This window comes from Mustela nigripes, chromosome 8, assembly GCF_022355385.1.
Source record: "Mustela nigripes isolate SB6536 chromosome 8, MUSNIG.SB6536, whole genome shotgun sequence".
Taxonomy (NCBI): domain Eukaryota; kingdom Metazoa; phylum Chordata; class Mammalia; order Carnivora; family Mustelidae; genus Mustela; species Mustela nigripes.
Genome location: NC_081564.1, coordinates 83,984,087 through 83,990,633, shown reverse-complemented (window position 1 = coordinate 83,990,633; position 6,547 = coordinate 83,984,087). Strand labels below are relative to the sequence as shown.

At 43.6% G+C, this 6,547-nt stretch overlaps 1 protein-coding gene across 1 annotated transcript in view; it reads left to right on the top strand.

Moving 5' to 3' along the window:
- The first annotated feature begins 778 nt into the window (after positions 1 to 778).
- Positions 779 to 6,547, top strand: part of CD226 (CD226 molecule) — an 81,998-nt gene continuing 76,229 nt past the window's right edge. Inside the window, exon 1 of the mRNA XM_059409810.1 lies at positions 779 to 855. The gene's annotated coding sequence lies outside the window, so the exon portion shown is untranslated. The remainder of the gene's footprint in view (positions 856 to 6,547) is intronic.

Sequence of the window (6,547 nt, the reverse complement as noted above, 5' to 3'; positions counted from 1 at the left end):
TCCAGTTCCTTGGGATGCAATGATATTGACAGTATGAGAGTCTGAATCAGCCTTTCAGCACTTTGTGTCTTGAGGGGGCCTGGCTAGGGCCCGCCGAGGGTGGGGTGCACTTGGCCGTGTAACATGAGGTTGGAGTTGGCTGGCCCAGGTGCTCCAGCACGGTTGGCTGTCTGTGTCATCACCAAAGAGCTTGTGACTGGAGGCCCCACAGCAAGCCCAGGATGGAAGGGGCTTTGACCCCACATCCTCTGCAAAGCCCATATTCTTTTTTTTTTTTTTTTTTAAAGATTTTATTTATTTATCAGAGAGAGCGAGCGAGCACAGGCAGACAGAGGCAGAGGGAGAAGCAGGCTCCCTGCCGAGCAAGGAGCCCGGTGCGGGACTCGATCCCAGGACGCTGGGATCATGACCTGAGCCGAAGGCAGCGGCTTAACCGACTGAGCCACCCAGGCGTCCCAGCCCATATTCTTTTCTTTATGAGCATCGCTCTCATGACCTCTCACTATCCAGGGTGCAGAGGGAATGTTATCAAGTAGCAGCACAAAGTAACGGGATGTGGAGGAGAAAGGCATGAGCTCTGTCCGGATGGCTGGGGGAAGAGATAGTGCATGTGTCCAAGCCCCCGTCCGTCCACAGAGTGTGTTCGTCTGCTGCTTCCTGCGTCACTTGGAACTTAGTTTTTCCCGAGGTCTGATGCTTGAGGTCAGGAGTCCTGACAATGTTTCAGTATTTATTTCCTCGAAACCTTGAGACCATCAGGAGAGGGAAGGGTATCAACGGAGCAGGAAGGTGGAGGACGGTGGCCAGCGGAGTCGTGAGCACCGCCTGCTGAGCCCCCGCCCACGCGGAAACCAGGTGAGAAGCGGCTGTAAGCTCTTCTCCAGCTGCTGCCTTGCAGAACGGCTCTCATTGTCTTCTTGTCTTGGGCGTGTGTGTGTTGGAAAAAGTTCTTCACTTAGAGTGTTAGACCTGCCTAACCACCGAAGAGCAGCAGAGTATCCCTACACATTTAAACACCAGATCTTGGTGGGGCACCTGCGTGGCTCTGTTGGCGAAGTATCCGACTCTTGATCTCAGCACAGGTCTTGATCTCAGGGTCATGAGTTCAAGCCCTGCATCAGGATCCATGCGGGGCATGGAACCTACTTTAAACAGGCAAACAAACAAACAAAAATACCAGATCTTTGCTAAGTTCGCTAAATTTATTTCGTTTTAGGATACATATCTTAAGGCAGCCTGGCTGGGTCAGAGGATATAACAAGTCACATTTTTCATATGCATTGCTTAACTCTTGCATATAGAAAATGCTTACCCCTTGACCTGTCCACAGCAGGGTTTGGCTATACATGTTTGCCCACTCTTTCTTTCTTTTTTTTTTTTTTTAAGATTATTTATTTATTTATTTGACAGACAGAGATCACAAGTAGGCAGAGAGGCAGGCAGAGAGAGAGAGGGAAGCAGGCTCCCCACTGAGCAGAGAGCCCAATGCAGGGCTCGATCCTAGGACCTTGGGATCATGACTCGATCTGAAAGCAGAGGCTTTAACCCACTGAGCCACCCAGGCTCCCTCATCCGCCCACTCTTGTTACAAGAGTCACTATCATTCTCTTCATTTATATGTTTACATATTCCATGTGCAAAAAAAGTTAATATGCCATTATTTTAAATTTCATTTTTCATAGAGAGATTAAATACCTTTTCACATTTTTGTTTGAATTTGTTCTTATGTGAACTGATGTTTGATATCCACTGCCTGTTTTTCTGTTGGGGTATTTGTGAGATTTTTTTAGTCACTGATATTTAAGCCCTTTATGCTTAGAAAATGTTACGCTGTGTCTCATACCTTTCATATAACCCTCTCCTGATTGTCAGGCCTTCTTGCTTTGTTAGCGTACAATGTTTGCCATGTCACAGTTTTAAGGTTTTTCCTTTAAGATTCGTTCATTTATTTTAGGGGGGGGGGGGGTATGGGTGTGCAGAGGGAAAGGGAGAGAGAGAATCTTAAGCAGAATTCCCACTGAGTGTGGAGCCTGACACAGAGCTCAATCTCACGACCACGAGACCCAAACCATGACCTGAGCTGAAACCAAGAGCTGGACACTTTACTCTCTGCGTCACCCAGGTGCCCCCAGTTTTAAGTTTTGTGTAGAAAAAAACTATCATATTTTCCCTGACTTTGGTATAAGATATATATACCTTAATATATATGTGTCTCAATATATTTTATATGTATGTATGTGATATCAAAGCAAAAAATGCATCTCTGTCTTCAGGCTTATCAAGCATATTCTCCAATGTTTTGAATATTTTTCTTATTCAAATTATGAATTCATTTGCAGTGCATTGTGCTGCAACAGGTGAGGGTTACCGATCAGAGTTCTTTGTTGTAACTTGCCAAACTGCTTCTCTCTAAGTTGGAAAGGAAGCAACTTATCGGAAGGGCACAGGACTTGCCGCAGGTTGCAGAATGAATGGGTGGCGGAAGCTTGTTCAGTGCCCCTGGGCTGGCTGCCCACTGGGCCTGGTGAGCACGTCTCTGCGGCCTTGCTTGGGCCCAGGCACTCTTGTCTGCTACTGGGCATACCAGGACGCCCAGTCCATTGCTGCTGGCAGAGCTCGGGTGCCGCAAATCCATACCCCCGGCCCCTGGTCAGAACGGGCCCTCTAGCCCCGCTGCTTCCCTGCTGTGCTCCTAGGCTACGGCGGTGAATTCTTCGGGTGTAGATGTACTCAGCAGAGCCTAAGGTCCTATGCCTGGATGTAGCTGCCAGGACCGTACCGCAGGTGTGTAGAGCTTGTGCTACCCAGGGAATGGCCAGTGACCCCATGGAGCTGACTTCAGCCTTTTCCGCTGGTCAGTTAGCTTCTCTGGGACCACGTGGAAGACAAGCTATTTTTTTCCCTGTTGAACTCAAGTGGCACCATTATCATATGCTGCAAATCTGTAATTCTTTTTTTTAGCGCAAAATTAATCTCGGTTTCTTAAAGAAAAAATTAAAAGTTGACAGCCTGACTTACAGAACAACTATTCACTCTCCAGTCACTACTGAAAAATCTTTTTCCATGTGACCTAATTACACTTTATTTAATGCAACTTTAATTATGAGAAAACATTTTACACATACATGAAATATCTACCCAGTGCTCATGAACTAGAACACTGGGTAACACTGGAAGTTAGTTGTTAGTGTTGAAAAGAAAGTAAAACCTTCACGTGAGACAAATCTGTTTTAATGAAGAGAGTATTTAATGTTCCATAATTATTTGAAGTATCCAGGAGAGCTAGGCTCTTTTTTTCTAGAAGTCTGTACGGGCCTTTTCCTTGGCTCAGCAACATTCTCAATATTCTTCCTGAATGAGGCTTATCCTGGCTTCTTGGACAAGAGGAACTTCTGCCACAGATCTAATTACTTCTTTCACTAACTCTCATTTAAGACTTAATGTTACTCCCTTTGATATACTATGTAGATTTTGTATACTTGCCACTGATTCTTGAGATACATTCATATATATTCATACTTGTGTGTGTACACACACACACACGTGTACTTTTTTACTTCTAATTTGGATATGACAAAATAAAGCTATTGAGTCTTATAAAACTATTTTTAGTTTTTTATTATTTTATTATTTTTATTTTATTATTTTTAATGTATTTATTTAGTTTTTTATTATTTTATCAGTTCTTTTTTATTCGATTCTTTAGTGTTCTCTAGGTTGATCATCTACGAGTAATAATAAAGTCAAAATAATTCTTCAATATTTACAGTTCTTATTCTTTTTTTACCTATAGAATCAGTTAAAACTTTCAGGGCAATATTAAATATTGGAAGTGATAGTGGCCATTCTTGTCTTAGGAATTTAACTGAGATTCTTCTAAGGTTCTACCATCAAGTCTGCTATTAGTTTCCACCCAGTTTTCTTTATTATGCTAGTTAAATTTCAAAATTACTCTGAGTTCTTATCAGGAAAGGATATTTAAAGTTGTCAAGTGCCTTTTGGCATTTCCTGGACTGGTTATATTTTCTTGTGTAATTATACTATAATTGCCATTTGTTTATTGGGAGCCTAAGACATTTGTTCTGTAGTATTTCTTGCTTCCTCGTGGGGCTCTGAACTCCTTCTTCTCTCCTCTGTATTTCCTAGACACTACTAGCTGCTCTAGAGCCTGGGCTGCATCCAGGTCCCATTACTCTGGTAAGAGATCTTCTTGGGTGGGGCTTTTTTCTTCCTGCTGTGTCACTCGGTCCCCTGCTATCTGGTTGTACCATTTTAGCATGAGGTTAGGGTTGATTAGAGGGCTCATGTACTGTCAATCAGCAGTGTATCTCATTATAAAGTTCCCATTAACCTTCCACTTAATGGCTTTAGTATCTAGAAACAATGGTCCCCTTCTATTATTTTAATAGGAGTAACAAGAAGGCAATGAAAATTAGTATCTATTGTTATTTTTCACTTAGTAGCTGAATTTTTCTATAAAAAGAAATTTAGGTCACCCTGAAATGCAGTTTGTACAGAGAAGGAAGGATGAATGCTTGCTTTTCCACGTGTTAGAATACAGAGCTGGTGCCCTAGTGACCCCAGAGAGGCAGGAGGTAGCGAATGTAACACTTCGTCCAGTGATGTCGTGATTTTAGCTGCGTTTCCTATTTCTGTCAACACATGGTAATGTTAAAGCATATTTTTACTTTCAAACCGTTCAAAAGGCCCTTAATAAGGGTCACTAATAATAATAATAATAATAATAATAATAATAACATGGAAGGAATTTTGTTCATCTCTGGGAGTGGTAGAAAATCTTCATTCTGCGCCACTGACTTTCCTCGTGGTTACCTCCATTTGTTCTCCTGGTTGGAACACAGGACGGCTGTTCTCTGGACGTGTAACATGGTTTCATTTGTCTCAGGATGTTTTTATTGTTTCCTTGGGAATTCGTTATTGATCATGTGATCTTTGAACATCTCCCCTAAAAATTAGCTTGATGTTGCTTTCCTGGCGCCAAGACAGTGGGATTCTGTATCCCTCAGGAACAGATACAAAGCTAATTTTTAGGTTCTTTATTTTGCAAGATTTCAAGAACTCCAGGGAGAATTAAAAAAAAAAAAAAAAACAAAAACCCAAAGTGAAAGACCTTACGAAGACCTTACAAAAAAAGCTATCTCCCCTCTCACTTTCTTTTTTTTTTTTTTTTAAGATTTTATTTATTTATTTGACAGACAGAGATCACAAGTAGGCAGAGAGGCAGGCAGAGAGAGAGAGAGAAAGAGGGAAGCAGGCTTCCTGCGGAGCAGAGAGCCCGATGCGGGGCTCGATCCCAGGACCCTGAGATCATGACCTGAGCCGAAGGCAGCAGCCCAAACCACTGAGCCACCCAGGCGCCCCCCCCCTCTCACTTTCTTAATAATAGCACTAACATTATAATGGGATATGGGAGATAATGATGATGGTAATGGTGGCGATGGGGATGCTGTGTGTGTGTTATTTTGCATGTGGATGGAGGATTAGGAAGTGACTATGAAAGAGAAATTTAGGGAAAGACCTCGCCTATATAAACCTGGATTTGTAAGTCACGGAGAAAGCAAGATCAGTTTTTAAGCCTGGACCCCATAGATGGGAGTGGCATGTACTGTTGAAATAGGCTCTGCTTTTGGTGTGATGTGAATCATTTGGGTAGACAGCGGCTGTTTCAGCCAGTGTTCGATGTTCAGTTCAGGACCCATTGAATCATTTTGAGAAAGAGTTGGCCCCAATCAGGAACATTTATCTTCGAGTTTGTCCTGCCAAAATTTATGTGCCTTTTGGATCGAGGCTATTTTTTCCCCCCTATTCATTGGAGAAATAGAAAAATGAGGCAGAAGAAATAAACCACATATTGGAAACAGGATGGCCTTTGGGTTTTGATGAGCATATAGGCCACATACAATGAACCCTCATAGGTAGAAGCCATCCCCTCGCCTGCTTTCAACAAATAATGATCTAACAGGCACCCGCCGCATGCCGGGTGCCTTGCAAGGCTCTGTGGAGCAAGCAGCCCACAAGACCTCACCTTCAGCTTGAAGGGCTTCATTAGGCTCGCAGAGGAGACGCAGCAGGTAAATGTGCAGGTACAAAGGAGTGCTTCAGTAAGGAAGCCATCTTCATCTGGGGTCCCGAAGAAGCTCAGAGGAACATCTACCCCCGGCGTGGGGGGCTCAGGGAGGGTACCCAATAAGGGGTGTCTGAGCTGAGGCCTCCCTATGGGAGGAGATCAGAGAAGTCAATGCAAAGGAACCCTGTGTGCAAAGCCTCTGCCCCGTCAGGTGGGTCTGGGGTAGAGAACTCGGGGGGGTGGGGTGGGTGGGGTGCGAAATGTAAGACATTACGCTGGAAAAATGTTAGAGATCGATCTTGTCCAGCCTTGTAAGTCAGTAAGAAGTTTGGGTATTCTTCTGAGGATGCTGATACAACGAAGATAGTGACATGAGTCACACAGATCTTTTAGAGGACTTCCCCTGCCCCACAGTAAGTGCTCAAGAATGATTTGTGCAATGAAAGACAGCTTCTACTT